We start from the raw sequence: 16,227 nt of genomic DNA on the forward strand, positions 1-16,227 counted from the left end.
TCTTTCCTTAAAAGTGAAGTGGCAGATCTAGACAGATCTAGAACTTTCAAAAACCAGGGGATACCTGTACCCCTCAATTCATAAAAGCTTTGATTATGTATCAATAGTTAACTAGTAAAAGAAAAATACTTCGATGCCTCACTGCTAGGTTAAATACAGAGCCAGAGATTTGAGTTTGAGTTTTTAGACTGTAAATTAAGCTGAATGAATAGGATACATTTTGAAAAGATGTATTCTAACGACTTCTAAAGAGAATGGATTTCCTTAAATAAAAAACATGTCAACCTCCAGTTGAATACATATGGTGAAAGTTGGTAAGTAAACATTATGATTTCTTTTTTTGTTATAGTACAATCTTGCCAGTAAACAGAGTATTCTGACCTTTGTTAGGGAACTCATTTTATGCTTAGACACATGTAGTATTTAGCAAGTGCAACTGGTTTCCTCATCAAATTTATTGTCAGACAGGATTGGTGAAGTTTTGTGAAACTTTCTGAATTAAAAATGTATTAAAATAGAACACCATATCTGAGTCTGAAATATTTAAGGAAAACACTGAATATATATATCCATTTTAAAAAAGAAAATCAACATTAACCATTAACCACTTTGGAGTCATGAATGTTAGTATTTCTCCCTGCTGAAATAATCAGAAATGATGTTCTTCATTGTTAATTTTCAGCACTGTGATGTGTCCTCAGCACCAAAATTACAGCTATTATTAGTTAAAGCAGGCAATAAAGCTAGATTCAGTTTACTTTTTAAATGAACGTGTGGTAATGTGCTTCTCCTATGTGGGGTGCAGTGTAACATCCTCTTTACATGTTTTTCTCTTTCTTTCTATTTATTTTTACTAGTACAATTTAGATAGACACAGTTTAATGGTTATGAGTTGTCACTGAGTGACAAAGGGGCCTGTTCCGGGAAATCTTCCTGACCCAAAAGTCAATCTGAATTGTGCAAGGAATATTTGATGTGACCAAAATGTACCTCTTGGTTTTCCTGTTTGAAAAGAAACTTGACTCAAAATGCAGGGGCTTGTAATCACCGCAGTTCAAAAGACAACCTATTTCCAAGTATGAGATCTATTCCTATTTGAAAGGAGTTTTTGGTTTTTTTTCCTTTCTTTCTTTCCTTTGTTGTAAATGGGAATCTTCAGCTCTGAAATGTAAATTAAGATTAGGGCTGTGGTATGAATTTTATTTCTGACTTGGTTTTCTGTTTCCACAGCAGTTCTAATTTCTTATAGTATCTTTTTCACAAAAGTATGCTAATACATATTAGACCATATGGCCCAATTTAAGGTTCAGAAAACATGATTAATTTACTTGTGGGTAAATAAATTAATCCCAGGCCATGACTTAATGTGCTTTGTGAAAAACAAAACACAGTATATATTTAATGAGCTGTATTTCTAAGTAAAATGTTTAGCTCCCCCACTCTCTACCACTGTTGTGTCCTGGCCTTTTCAGAACCATACTTACTGGGACTAGAATAAATCTATAAGGCAAGTTATATGTTAAATAAGGAGTCTGGCTGTCATTTAGGTAGGGATATTTTCAAGTTTCCTGACTAAGATACTATTCACTAACAGTCAAGTCTTATTTATATATTTATTCACTTATTTTTACAATTTTGATCCATTACCTTCTTCCTTCCTCCCTTCCATCCTCCCTTCCATCCTCCCTCCCTCCCTCCCTTCCTTCCTTCCTTCTTCCTTCCTTCCTTCCTTCCTTCCTTCCTTCCTTCCTTCCTTCCTTTCTTCCTCCCTCCCTCCCTCCCTCCCTCCCTTCTTTTTTCTTCTTTCCTTTCTTCCTCCAGGGTTATCACTGGGACTCCATGCTGGCATTACAAATCCACTGCTCCTGGCATCCATTTTTTTTTTTTCCATTTTTATTGGATAGGACTGAGAGATTGAAAGAGGAGCAGAAGCTAGAAAGGGAGAGAGAGAGATAGACACCAACTTCTTCCTTTCTCTCTCTCTCTCTCTCTTGCTCTCTCTCTCTCTCTTTCTGTCATAAGGGTTATCAATGGGCCTTGATGCCTGCACAGTGAAAGTACTGTGGTGATCATTTTTCCCCTATTCTTTTTTTTCCTCTCTCTTCCTTCCTACCTTCTTTCCTTCCTTCCTTCCTTCCTTCCTTCCTTCCTTCCTTCCTTCCTTCCTTCCTTCCTTCCTTCATTTCTTCGTGTGTGTGTGTGTGTGTGTGTGTATGTGTGTGCGCACGCACACATGCATTTGATAAGGCAGAGGCAATTTGAGAAGAGAGAGGGAGATAGAGTCAGTTGCAGACCTGCTTCAGTGATTATGATACCCCCTTCTGAGTGGGGATCTTTTGAACTCAGGTCCTTGCACATGGTTAATATATATGTTCAACTGGTTGCACCAATAGTCACCACAATTAGATTTAACCTTTGTTATGGCTCCAAACTATTAGAGCTAAAAATTAGGTGACTGTTGCTGTGAATGATATTACCATAAATAAGAGACTTAAAGAATATACAACTTAACATTTTCTATAAAATAGTGGAAATAGCAACTCTTACTTAGGGGTGATCTTAATAGGAATAAATATTCAATATGGAAAATTGGGTGTTTTTCCCAGCTATTGGCAGCATGGGAAAATATGCTTGAACTGTTTTTTTCGTGGGTCTGTAGACTAGAGAGTATATTTAAAGTCAGAAAGTATCAAAGCATTATACTCAGAGATTTTTAAGTTGCTGGCTATTGAGAGATTGCTTCTTCCTTAAGTAAGTTAAGAAGGTTAAATAAATTGCTCGGAATATATACTTTAACATAACTAGATTAACATTAATATACATACATATGTTTCATATTCTGTCCTTTTTTTCTGATAAAAAGATAAGCCCAATTAATGGTCTGAGACATTAGAGAGGCTTCTGAATTGAAGGTGTTTAGTTCCCATGTGGTATGTGGTATTGGTGACATTCAGTGACTGAAAAATCACTCTGGGTTGGATTTTTATACTAGATAACCACAAGGGCACTATACTAAACTCTCAGACTGTCTATGGGAATAAGACATATGCAGTTTCACTTCCAGGAAGTGTTTATTTGTATGTTTTACAAAATAGTTCAAAACACTTACTTTACTTCTAATGGACATTATCCCCATTGTGTAAAGGATGTATATAGCTTAGAAATTAGACTACCCCATTTTCTTTGTGCTTTCTAGAAATAAACTTACCTGAAGCCATTATCTGCCTGTGTTTCTGTTGTGGCTTTTCTTTGATGTCACTTTCTTAATTCTCCTTGGCTAAGTTGTAGCACTGAAAACTATCAGGTTTTGTGGGTGTATATGAATATTTTAATATTTCTAGCCTCTGAGAGTACTCACATGCAAAACCATAAAATAGTTGGAAAATTTCATTTCTTTTGAATACTAGGGTTATCTAATGTAATTTTTTTTTCAGTTATGGAACCGTATTAATTAACATGGAGGATGCTGTTCTTCTGTTTGTTGACTTAATTCACTAGTATCTTAATAGATTAAGGATCCCCCTTGGAGAATACGAATGGTGTTGATAGCACCTTAGTGAGTCTTTTTTTCTCCTTCAATTGGTAGGGATCATGATCTAAATGAGACTTTCATTTGCTTTCAGGCACAGTAGGAAATAATTAATGAAGCTCCCACTGGACTGAAATATAGCAAGAGATGATGTAATCTCCAGACAATACAGAAAGACCTATATTTATTTGTTTATTTGCCAGTCTTAATTGATATCACTAATGCTAGAGAATGGATTTTAATTTTAGAATGATTTGCCAAATACTAAAATTACTTTTGATAAAAAAGAGATTATAAATTCTACACTATTTTATTAACTTGAGTATTTCAAGTTAAATATTTTAGGAGATAATAGGGGAAATTTAGAGATTGGAATCTCAGTTCATTTATTTAGAAGGAGGTTTACCCCATAAATGATGATTTATTTGTTCAAATCTCTTTAAAAAGATTTTATTAGGAGGTTTAATGGATTACAAAATGGTTTTTGACACATGGTTATTCTGATTTCTTGAGAAGATGACGGAATGTCTGTATTTTTTTTATTTTATTGGTCTTTTTCATACTTTTTATATTTTATTGGTCAATTTAATACTTAAATTGGTGAATTGCATATAAATGTTTAGTATTCTAACAAATCAAATGTAAGGCTTGGGTATGAATTGATTGAGGATGATGGGACTGTTTAATGATCTGTTGCTGCAAAGTTTGCTACTAATTGGTTTAGAAGTGAATTTCAGTCTGTGAAAAATTACATAGGGAAATGCTTAGGTAACTTTAGAGTCTAGATGACAGAGAAGAAATACCAGGAATCGATTATCTTCTTGTGTTCCTAAGTATGTTATAAGATTTTTTTAAATTTTGTTTCTTCCATATCATATCTATACAGTGAGAAGTTAGTAAGCTTCTTTAATTTTTTTTCTGTAGCAGCAGTAATCAGAAAAAGGATCATTTATAAGGATGATCAGAGCTAACAAGGGTTAGGGTAGAAGGAAGAGAAGCAAGGGGTATGGAGTTCTGCCAAAAGGGGTGATAATCTGATGAGAAAAAAATAGCTAGAGAAATCTAAAATAGCTTCATTCAATAATGTTAACTATTAATTTTGTTAATCCGGGAAGCAAACTGATCACTCAACTTTAGTACCATATTCAATATTTATTTGTAGGTGTATGTACCAAAATCCCTTTACCTTTTCGTTTTTGAGGGCAGTCATATACAAAAACATGCTACTGTTGCTGATAATTAAGTCATTCATTTTTTTAGTAATTACTAAGGGCTTCACTACTCCAGACCAACTTTTTAAAAAATTTTATTTTATTTTTTTTTATTTAAAAAAGGAGACATTAACAAAACCATAGGATAAGAGGGGTACAACTTCACACAGTTCCCACTATCAGACCTCCTTATCCCATCTCCTCCCCTGATAGCTTTCCTATTCTTTATCCCTCTGGGAGTATGAACCCAAGGTCATTGTGGGATGCAGAAGGTGGAAGGTCTGGCTTCTGTAATTGCTTCCCTGCTGATCATGGGCGTTATCAGGCCATGGGCGGTGCGCCGCTATGTTCCATCGCTGGGGAGCCAGAGACGACCCGAACTGCTCCTGCGGCTACAGACAGACTATGACCCACATAGTCAACGACTGCCACCTCTCCAGATTCAAAGGAGGTCTCGAAACTTTACATCAGGCTCAACCTGACGCTGCTGACTGGCTACGCTAGAAGAAGAAGAATGGGCATTGACTGGTCGGTCCATACTCACAGCCTGCTCCTCTTTTTCCCTAGTAGGGTGGGGCTCTAGGGAAGCTGAGCTCTAGGACACATTGGTGGGGTTGTCTGTTCAGGGAAGTCTGGTAGGCATCTTACTAGCATCTGGAGGCTGGTACCTGAAAAGAGAGTTAACATACAAAACCAAACAAATGGTTGGACAATCATGGACCTAAAGACTGGAATAGTGCAGATGAAGTGTTGGGGGTGGTCCTCCATTCTGTAGCTAGCTAGTAGGCATATTTTAGTTATATTTCAAAGAGCCTGTAGCTATACTAATTTTTTTTTTCTCTGAGCCTGAAATCTGATATGCAGGTGGATCCAAGTTATTGTCTGGGGAGGTGATGCCATGGCTGGAAAAGGGACAGAAAGCTAGATCAGGGAAGAGAGTAGCTCCCTAATATGGGGAAGGGGTATAAATATTGTTTACTGTAAATCCGGCAAACACCAGAAGAAGAAGAACTGTAAATCCCAATGATTTGATTTGGCCTGGGGCCCATATTCAGCTTAGGAGCCTATGTGATGCAGACATCCCTGTAGATCTGAGCTCACTCCAGACCAACTTTTTTCTTTTCCCCAGATAGAAAGATGAAGACAGAGATAGAAACTGAGATACAGACAGAAAGCTACCACAGCACAGAGGTTTCTTTCAGGGATGAATCGGTGCCACATGCATGACAAAGCAAGAACACTATCCAAGTGATCTACCTATCTTCTGTATTTATTCATTTATTCATTTATTTTGCTGTTGCAGGGCCTCTAGCATTCAAAATTCTACTACCCCCAGCCCAAGTTTTTCATTCTTTTTATTTCAGACAGAGAGAGTTAGGGAATGACAGAGAGGAGGAACATCATAGTACCATCCTACCATCTGTGGAGCTTCCATAGTGCTTAATTCATCCCATACTGCTCCCATGTAGTGCTGGGAGTTGAACGTGGGTCCTTGTTTATGGCACTTTACAAAGTGATCTATTTCCCAACCCTAAACTATATGTCTTACTGAGGACAAAATTAATCTTTCCTTTTGAGGAAGGTTATTTCACAACTTTAAGAAATTATCAACGGACATTTAAATTTCAAAGGGAATAGCATCCCCACCCCACCCCTGAGTTTTAATGATAAAACTTCTGTATTAAAACTAAGACAAAACTAAGCAACCAGTTGAAGCCCTGGGAGTAAATGTCATTAGTATAAAGCTGAGTGATGCTATTTATGTTGGTGTGTGGTTCTTAGAGGAATGGAAGAATCATAAAATCTGTGGAACATAATAAAAACTTCTTGCTACTATCATATACTTCTTGCTGATTTAGTTACTGCTGTTCATCCACAGAGAAGAGGTGTCATTTCACTACTAGCTCTACGTTCCTCACAAGCTTTAAGGCAGTGTGAGAAACAGAGGAAGAAAAGGGGGTTAGGCCAGATATGTAAGGATGAAGCAATGTACAGTTGTTTTAAAGTGTGAATCATATTATGACACCAGACTATTTTTACTTACTTAAGAGACTGAGTAACATCTTTGGATGGAAAAATTTCTGTTTAGGAATTGCAGTGTTTTGCTGGTTTATGGTATCCCTGCTGGAGTTCAATCCAGCATGAGATAAATCCTGCCATCATTACTAAAGTAAGCTGAAAATTACATGCTGAAAATTTATTTAATTTTTTTTATTTATGAAAAGATGTAATTGTGCTTTAAGCTTTGTATCACAGATTAAAGAGTAAGTCAATTTTCAAAAATTTACTGTATCTCCAAAAGGATTTGTAAAGGAAAGTTTGAATAGAAAATTCCATTAGTGGGAGTCGGGCTGTAGCGCAGCGGATTAAGCGCAGGTGGCGCAAAGCACAAGGACCAGCATAAGGATCCTGGTTTGAACCCCGGCTCCCCACCTGCAGGGGAGTCGCTTCACAGGCAGTGAAGCAGGTCTGCAGGTGTCTATCTTTCTCTCCTCCTCTCTGTCTTCCCCTCCTCTCTCCATTTCTCTCTGTCCTATCCAACAACGACAACAACAATAATAACTACAACAATAAAACAACAAGGGCAACAAAAGGGAATAAATAAAATAAAAATTAAAAAAAATTCCATTAGTGCAGATCAAGTATAAAATTATGAAGATCCAACAGTCAAAGGTTGACCTTTTTCCATCTTTGCTTTAAATTATTAAGCCTATTGCTTTTATTTCTTATAGCAGAAATAGTACAAAAGCTTGGCTCCCTTACTTTATCTCCATGGAATCTCACCCTACTCACCTTCCTTTCTACAAAAGCCCAGATCATGAAGGCTTTTGCCATCCAGTTCCAGTTCAAAGATTTCTCAGGAAGAGGTTTTTTTTTTTTTTTTCCTTTTGTGTGTGTGTGTGTGTGTGTGTGTGTGTGTGTGTGTGATATCCACTGTCTTACCACTTTTATAAATCAGGTCATGCCACTGCATACTCTGAAATCTTCTATAGTCACTTGAAATATGCTCTGTTATTATGCTAGATATTTTCTGCCTATTACTGAACAGCTGGATTTTTAGAAACAGCTGGATGATTAGTTACATATTTTCCATTTTTCACCTAGATGTTTATTAGCATGGAGACACCACTTCAGTCTGGCATGAGCTGGGAATATAACCGCAAAAGTCTTGATTGGACACAACTGTTATTACTAGGAATTTAACCAAGAAGATTAAAAGCAAATAGTTTTGACTATTGTTCGATTTACAAATACAGTTAGACACAGTGTATTTATTTTCATTCCTAGACAAAACAGCTGGCTTACCAGTTTCTAAGATGCCTCCTTCAATACTTCTTAGGCTACTGAAGCTATGTTTTGGCTGTTACATGTATTTGCTTAAGGGGAAATGTCTATACACCATGATACATCACCTGAGTTTTCCATTCACTGCTGGCAGGAGGAGCTGACAGCAGGCAGGATCCAGTCCTCTCACTCACCAGTGCCTATTTTTAGACTGGTCCCTTTGTGACTAACTTCAACCCTGACTAGAGGGGGTTGCAATTCAAAGACAATGCAATGGTTCCCTGTGATGATTTGCAGATTTATAAAACTGATATTATGGAGAAGGACAAACTGAATTCAGGTGCAATTTGTCTGCTTCTCTCCCAGGGCTAAAATTAGAATAAAAAAGAGTGTACAGACTCCTTTCTTTTAGCAACTTTTCTTTTTCTTTCTTTTTTTAATTTCTTAAATTTTATTTATTTACTTTCCCTTTTGTTGCCCTTGTTGTTTTTATTGTTGTAGTTATTATTGTTGTCATTGTTAGGACAGAGAGAAATGGAGAGAGGAGGGAAAGACAGAGAGGGGGAGAGAAAGATAAACACCTGCAGACTTGCTTCACTACCTATGAAGTGACTCCCCTGCAGGTGGGGAGCCAGGGGCTTAAAATGGGATCCTTAAGCTGGTCCTTGCCCTTAGCAACTTACTTTTCAACAGACATTTATTAAACTCATGATAGATGCCTAGGGTGGGCAAGCCTATAAATGTACTAACATTTCTGAGAACCACAGGCCATGTACAAGAATTTTTGAATTATAGAAAAATTAATTTTTTTCTAAATAGTGTAATTATTGTTTATTATTACTATTACCTTACCTTCCCCCTCCCACCCCATACCACCCTGATTTTATATGTTTGGCTGGGTTTACTTTCTCCTTGGAGAGTAAGCTGCTAGGTTATCATGCTTTAATAATCCTTTTAAGAAATTCTATCCTGTGTTCTGTAATGTGTTTAATTTTCTCTAATAGCTCTTGTATAGTCTGTGTAGTAAGTGGGGCTGATTTCAATTTGTCTTTTTTTTTTAAATTATCCTTACATAAATAATAGTAGCCAGCACTTTCGAACAGTGGAGGCGATTTACAAAGATTATTTACTTTTACTTATCTCTCCAATTTATATTTTTTATTTAATAGCATGTAATTACATTATAATTCGTAGTAGAGAGACAGATTTAACTGAAACAACAAACATCTGTGAAGCAGTAAACAATGACTATATTTTTACTTACCAAAGTAAGTATTTTCTAAAACTATGACTTTTGCTCTCAAAAACATTAAAAAGAAACCTATCTATAGCTTTCTCCTTGGGAAAACTACGATGCTATTTATAGTGTTTTTAATGTTAGGATCTGAGTAAATATTCAAAGTTCTTTCATGGATAAACATATAAAGGATGCAAAAAAGTCTTATTTTTGAGGACATTTCTACCTAGGCCTGACTAATGGATTTGCATTAACTACATGGCTAAGCCAGGGCAGTTGAGACTGACTTTGAGCATTTTGCTGAGGTGCTGCCTATCTAAAATAGTCCAGTTCCATAGGTGTTTGCTCAAGCTTCTATTTTCTTTCAAGATAATGTCTGATTTCTTTCTCTTAAAGTTAAGGCTTTCACATTTGAAATTCACTTGTTCTTAACTATCTTCAATTAACTTTAACTTCTTAAGAACATCTCAAATCTCTTCTTTGAAATATACCTAAAGGACTATCTTGTTTGTTTTCTGAGTGTCTCAGAACATACATTAAAGCCCTGGCTTTTAGTCTTCATTCAAGCCAAATACCCATTATCTTTAATTGAAGCTTCTTCTACTTGAAGCCAAAACAATTGGTCGAGTCAGTGAAGAGAAAGAAAAAGCCAAGTTGATTGTCTGGCATTGTGAAGTCATTGATTCAATTCTGTTTCATTAAAGCCATTAGTATCAAATGCATTCTCAATTCTCTTTAATTTTGGGGGGTTTTCAATTGCTATATCTTCTTTCAGGGAAATAAGCTTAATTGTAAAACCACTATCTTATAAAAGTTTTATTTTTCACTTTAGCAAACTGTAACTATTTCTGTGCATTGGAAATAAGATATCCAGCACATTAAATGCAAATAAAATCATTACTTACATAGTTTCTTAGAACTAAGATAATTTTCCTTTATAATTTTTCATGAACATTTATGCAAATTTTGAAAATGTATAATTTATCCTACGTTAGCTGATACATAAATATTTGAAGATTTTTAGGGAAATACTAAATTGCTCACAATTATATGAGGGAAGAAATGACTTTTGCCAATTTTTTAAAAGCATGTTAGAAATTGAAGACGGAAAGATTTCTGAAAGGCATGGAATCAGCAGATGTCAAGAGATTTTTGTATGGTTCATTCATAAATTCTTTTTTTTTAATTTTTAAAAATATTTATTTTCCCTTTTTTGCCCTTGTCTTTATGTTGTTGTAGTTATTGATGTTGTTATTGATATCGTTGTTGGATAGGACAGAGAGAAATGGAAAGAGGAGGGGAAGATAGAGATTCTCCTGCAAGTGGGGAGCCAGAGGCTCGAACAGGGATCCTTATTCTGGTCTTTGCACTTCACTTCACCTGCGTTTCACATGCTGCGCTACCGCCGACTCCCCATTCATAAATTCTTTAGTGCAAGCCAACTTATTTAAACTGTATCAGAGGTTTTCTTACCTAAGAGTTCAGCTTTAGAATGTAGATATTGGGAGTCCGGCAACACTACAGCGGTTAAGCGCACGCAAATCGCAAGAACCAGCGTAAGGATCCTGGTTTGAGCCCCGGCTCCCCACCTGTAGGGCAGTCGCTTCAGGTCTGCAGGTGTCTTTCTCTCCCCCACTCTGTCTTCTGCTCCTCTCTCCCTTTCTCTCTGTCCTAACAATGACGACATCAACAACAGCAATAATAATAACAACAATGAAAAAACAGGGGCAACAAAAGGGAAAATAAATATATATATAAAAAAGAATGTAGATATTACATGAGTAGCTTACATTTCTGGGTTTTAAAGTAAACTCTTATAACTCACTTACTAACAAAAAAAAAAAAGCTTAGCAGGCTTTGTGAGTGGTCTCCAGAGTTTGACAATTTGAAAGGCTGTGTCCTTTGAGAAGCTGTATACTTTAAGAAGATATGGTTGGTTTATCTACACATTTGAATATAAATGTTTAACCCTAGCTACCTTTAGCTTTTATTTTAGATCTTGATCATAGAATTTGGCTATGTGCTTGAGTTATAATGTGCAAGGACCTAGGTTCAAGTCCAGGTCTCTACCTGCAGGAAGAATGCTTCACAAATGGTGAAGCAGTGCTGGAGCTGTTTTTCTTTCTGTTTTCCTTTTGTCTCTTTTATTCTTCTGTCTCTATTAAATCAATCAATCAATCAGTCAATCCATCAATATTAAAAAAGTCATTTGACTCCACATTTCACTTTTCCGGGTAGTAAATTGATGATTTCTATAGCATAATCATTAATTACTTATTTTACTTAGTATAAACTTTACCTTAAAGGTCAGAAGGACTAGTAATTTGTACTTAATAACCCCCAAAGAATAAACATATAAAACTGATACTCTTTGGGTGAACTAAAGAGTTCTATTGGACAGTGTGCTGCTTTGTCTTATAAAACACTGAACTAATCCCCAACTCATTGAAGAAATCTTCTGTGCTGTGTTCTTTCATTCTGTCTCTCTGCTTCTTTGTGTCTCTCAATATATCTGAAAAAAATCATCATCACCCTGGAGTGGTGAAGCCTGAGTAATAACAACAACAAAAAACTAAAACATAAATCCCCCAAATTTGACATTCTGTTTTTCATTGGTCATGTAGGAAAATTTCTCAGTAATTATGCTTTCTGTTTGCTTTTTAATTTCAAACTCACATTATTTCAAAAAGTAATTATTAGAGCCTGGCCATGCTTTTTATCAAAACATGATTTTTCCATGAAAAAGTAAGCCTCTTGGTCTTCATAGAATAATATTAAAAACATCATACAAAAAAAGTTCCCTGGTATATGATTCTATGGCAGAGATTTAATGGCAGTATTACAGATAATTCCAGGGTATTTAATGGAAAGTACTGAGAACTGAAATTATTCAATTTTATTTTTTTTTTAAAGTTCATTCTTTTAGCAAGTTGAATGTTGTTGTAGCTTCAGTCTTTAAAATTATATCAGCTGTTAACCATTAGTAAATAATCAAATGAAAAATTAAAGATAATATAGAAAGGAATGAGGGTTTTGCTAGTAAATAAAAAAGTATTTTAATTTTTTATCATTTTTAAAAAATATGTATTTATTCCCTTTTGTTGCCCTTGCTTTTAATTGTGGTAGTTATTATTATTGTTGTTGATATTGATGTTGTTGTTGTTGGATAGGACAGAGAGAAATGGAGAGAGGAGGGAAGACGGGGAGAAAGAGAGACACCTGCAGACCTGCTTCACCACCTGTGAAGCGACTCCCCTACAGATGGGGAGCCGGGGGCTTGAACTGGGATTCTTACCCTGGTTCTTATGCTTTGCGCAGCATGTGCTTAACCTGCTGCACTACTGACCAACTCCCAGTACTTTAAATTTTAACCATATAACTATATTCTAATTAATGTAGGCAACTCTTGGTTTTCTAACTGATAAAAGAGAAAGAAGCTCAAAGTCAGACTAGTCATGAACAAAATTCTCCTTTATATACTTGTGCTAGTGATTATATCACAAACTTCCTATCTTATCATTTCCATCATTGGGGCCAGGTGGTGTCATACTTGGTGGGGTACACATATTACAATGTGCAAGGACTCAAGCCTCCTCTTACAGGGGGGAAGCTTCATTAGTGTTGAAGCAGATGATCATTTTTTTTTCTGTCTTCCCTTTCCCTCTTGATTTTTTATTTTTCTCAGTATATACTCAATAAACAAACAATTCAAAGGCACAGCTGAAATACTTTATTGCCTCTACAAATTACTGGGATGGAACACATCACACGCCTCGAGATTCCTTTGTCATATTGCAATACAAGCCAGGATAAGAGACTTGTTTGCTACTAGCGTGACTACAAAGTAAAATACTTTTCTTATCTATGTAAATGTCTACTAGCAACACTTTATACAGATAAGACACATCACTAAGCACTTTACCCAACTAAGATGCAGAAATATCTTGACTTGAACATAAACAATCAAATTGACTAAATTTATTTAAAAAATTATCACTGCTTCTCCTAGACACTCTATTGCCACATAATCTCTATTTCAAAGATGGACTGACTACACTCTCCTGAAAAAAGAAAAAAAACTTCCTTAAATAGTATAAATTAAATATTTTTTATCCATATAGAATCTGAGATATGAAAACTTCAAAAGAATCTTTCAGCAAAAAAAAATAGCTTCACACTATTAGTGGTAATAGAGAGTCGCAAATCTTACAAACTGCTTATCTGGTAGCTTGCTGCACAAAAATTTCCTGGAAATTATCACAGGCCTAAGCCATGAGCTTTGAGCTAGAAACAACAGGGACTTAGAGGTTACACAGTCTCTCGTGCTAAATATAAATAATATAAATATAAATATAAATATAAATATAAATATAAATATAAATATAAATATAAATATAAATATAAATATAAATATATAGAAGGGCCCTGGATCAGGTGGGTGGAGGTAAATAGTTAATTCTATCCCTAGAATATTTTAAAGAATAAGAGCTACTCTCTGCTCTAATCCAAGTATCTATTCTTTTTAAAAAATATTTTATTTATTTATTAATGAGAAACACAGGAGGAGAGAGAAAGAGCCAGACATCATTCTGGTACATGTGCTGCTGGGGACAGAAGCAAACATTATTTTTTTTAAATCTTTTTTTTAATATTAATTTTATTTATTCCCTTTTGTTGCCCTTGTTGTTTTATTGTTGTAGTTATTATTGTTGTTGTCGTTGTTGGATAGGACAGAGAGAAATGGAGAGAGAAGGGGAAGACAGAGAGGAGGAGAGAAAGATAGACACCTGCAGACCTGCTTCACTGCCTGTGAAGTGACTCCCCTGCAGGTGGGGAGCCGGGGTTTGAACCGGGATCCTTATGCCGGTCCTTGTGCTTTGCGCCACCTGCGCTTAACCCACTGCGCTACAGCCCGATTCCCCTATCCGAACTCTTAAGTTCTTTTTATGCATATGCATCTTTAGCCTGCTTTATTATAATTATCACATTTATTATCTGAATTGTGTTCTTCCTTTAGCATATCACCACCTTCTTCTTAATGTTGCTACATAGTCTTTTATTTTTTATTTTGCCAAGATTGGCTGAACATATGCTATTAGATCATTGTGCATAGATTTAAGAAAATCATCTCAGTATGATGAATATTTTCTAGATTGTTTTTGCTTATTTTAATAAAGTCATAATGCATATTTTCACAAATTTAATGTATTTTTTAGTGTTCTTTGAAAGCTTGTTTCTAGAGGAGGTTTTGTCTAGAGGATTTTTATTTTAAATGATACTATAGTCTTTCCAATATTATATACTATAATGTGATAATGCAATATATAACATTAATAATGAATCTAGATATGAGATACCCTTTGAAAATAGTTCATTTAATACTGTCTGCACCTTAGCAAACATAAATCTTTTGAATATCATCAATAATATAATGAGTGTATGTTGACATTAATTCTGCACTATTCATGTAGGAAATCGTTTTAGATGATAAATCTTGCTTGAACAGCTCATGAAAAAGTGATTCATATTAATTCTCTGTTCATCTATTGTATGAAGTTGCTTGTATCTTTTCATTTGACTCATGATGATCAGAATAATTGTATGTCTTATCCAAAAGGCTTTTCTTCTGCCTTCTGATCATTATTAACTCTTCCTTTATGCAACTCATTCTTTTGTCCATAGGATAACACAGTTTCTTGAACTACCTGATCTCTATATGATTCAGTGAATTGCTTTCACCATAATTTCATCATGGAATATTTAATAATAGGACACAGGCTTTAACTCAAGGTTTTATTGGTACTTTCTCTTCTTTCTTTCTTTCTTCCTTTCTTTCTTCTCTTCTTGTTCTTATTCTTCATTTGCTTTATGTTTTGCAATCAGTGCTTTCTATGGGTTTCAGACACCTATACAGAACTCCATGGCTCCTAGTGGCCATTTTTTTTCTTTCCATTTTTGTTTTAATACAAGGTGATATTGAGAGAGATAGAAGAGGAGGGAGAAGAGGAGGAAGAGGAAGAGATGTGAGATGACACTTGCAGTTTTGTTCCATCTCTCATGGAGCTTCTCCCCTGCAGGTGGGGAATGGATGCTTGAGCCTTGTAATATGTGGGCTTTACGAGGTGAAACACTACCAGACTCCTACTTCTTATTAAAAAAAAAAAATGAATGCCTAAATTTTCACTGAGAATACTAAGGGACAGATTAGAATCGGGAAACTTCTTTCTTCTCTCCTACTTGAAATTCAAGCTTCCTTCAAATACCCTAAACTGTTCATATCAAACCTTGCTAACCTGTCTCCTGGTAAAGGAATTGAGCTTCATATACTACTAAGTTTTAAATAGAATAAATATTATATTCTTGTAGTATTTGTCTCTGAAAATAATTAAAGGTTATCCTTAGGAATACTAATTTTTCTCTTTAAGGAGAGTCTCTGCTTTCCTGGGCTCAACATACTAATGAAAAAGGACTGAGAGGGAGGAGGAATGGTTCTTTCTTTTCTTTCCCTTGGCAGCTAAAAGAATATTTTTAGCTGCTTTTTCCAGGGCTCCTGAAAGGATTTCTAGAATCTTTGAAAACCTCTGCTTATTTTAAGCTCTGAGACCACACTTCTCTATTGTTTCTTATTATCTGCTTATCTTTGAGGATGTTGATTTTGGGGGATTGATCCAGCTAAGTTGGAGCTATTTCCAACTATGTATTGGAGCTCTGACTTGTGTTAGAAAGAAATTGTCGAAATAAGCAAGGGTGTTGTTTATTCTTTGAAAGATCTGAAACAATTTATCATATATTCTGGATAGTTTGTAAACTGCATTTTGCCTAATTATACCTTGTTTATGAGAAAGGCAGGCCTTAAACTATAGTTATGGGCCATTTTATTAAAGAGTTCATAAAGCTGTAAACCAGATCTCAGTTTCTAAAACCAGCAAGTAAATAAAATTAATTACTTGTTTGTTGTTGTCATC

Source organism: Erinaceus europaeus, chromosome 17, assembly GCF_950295315.1.
Source record: "Erinaceus europaeus chromosome 17, mEriEur2.1, whole genome shotgun sequence".
NCBI classification, from domain to species: Eukaryota; Metazoa; Chordata; class Mammalia; order Eulipotyphla; family Erinaceidae; genus Erinaceus; species Erinaceus europaeus.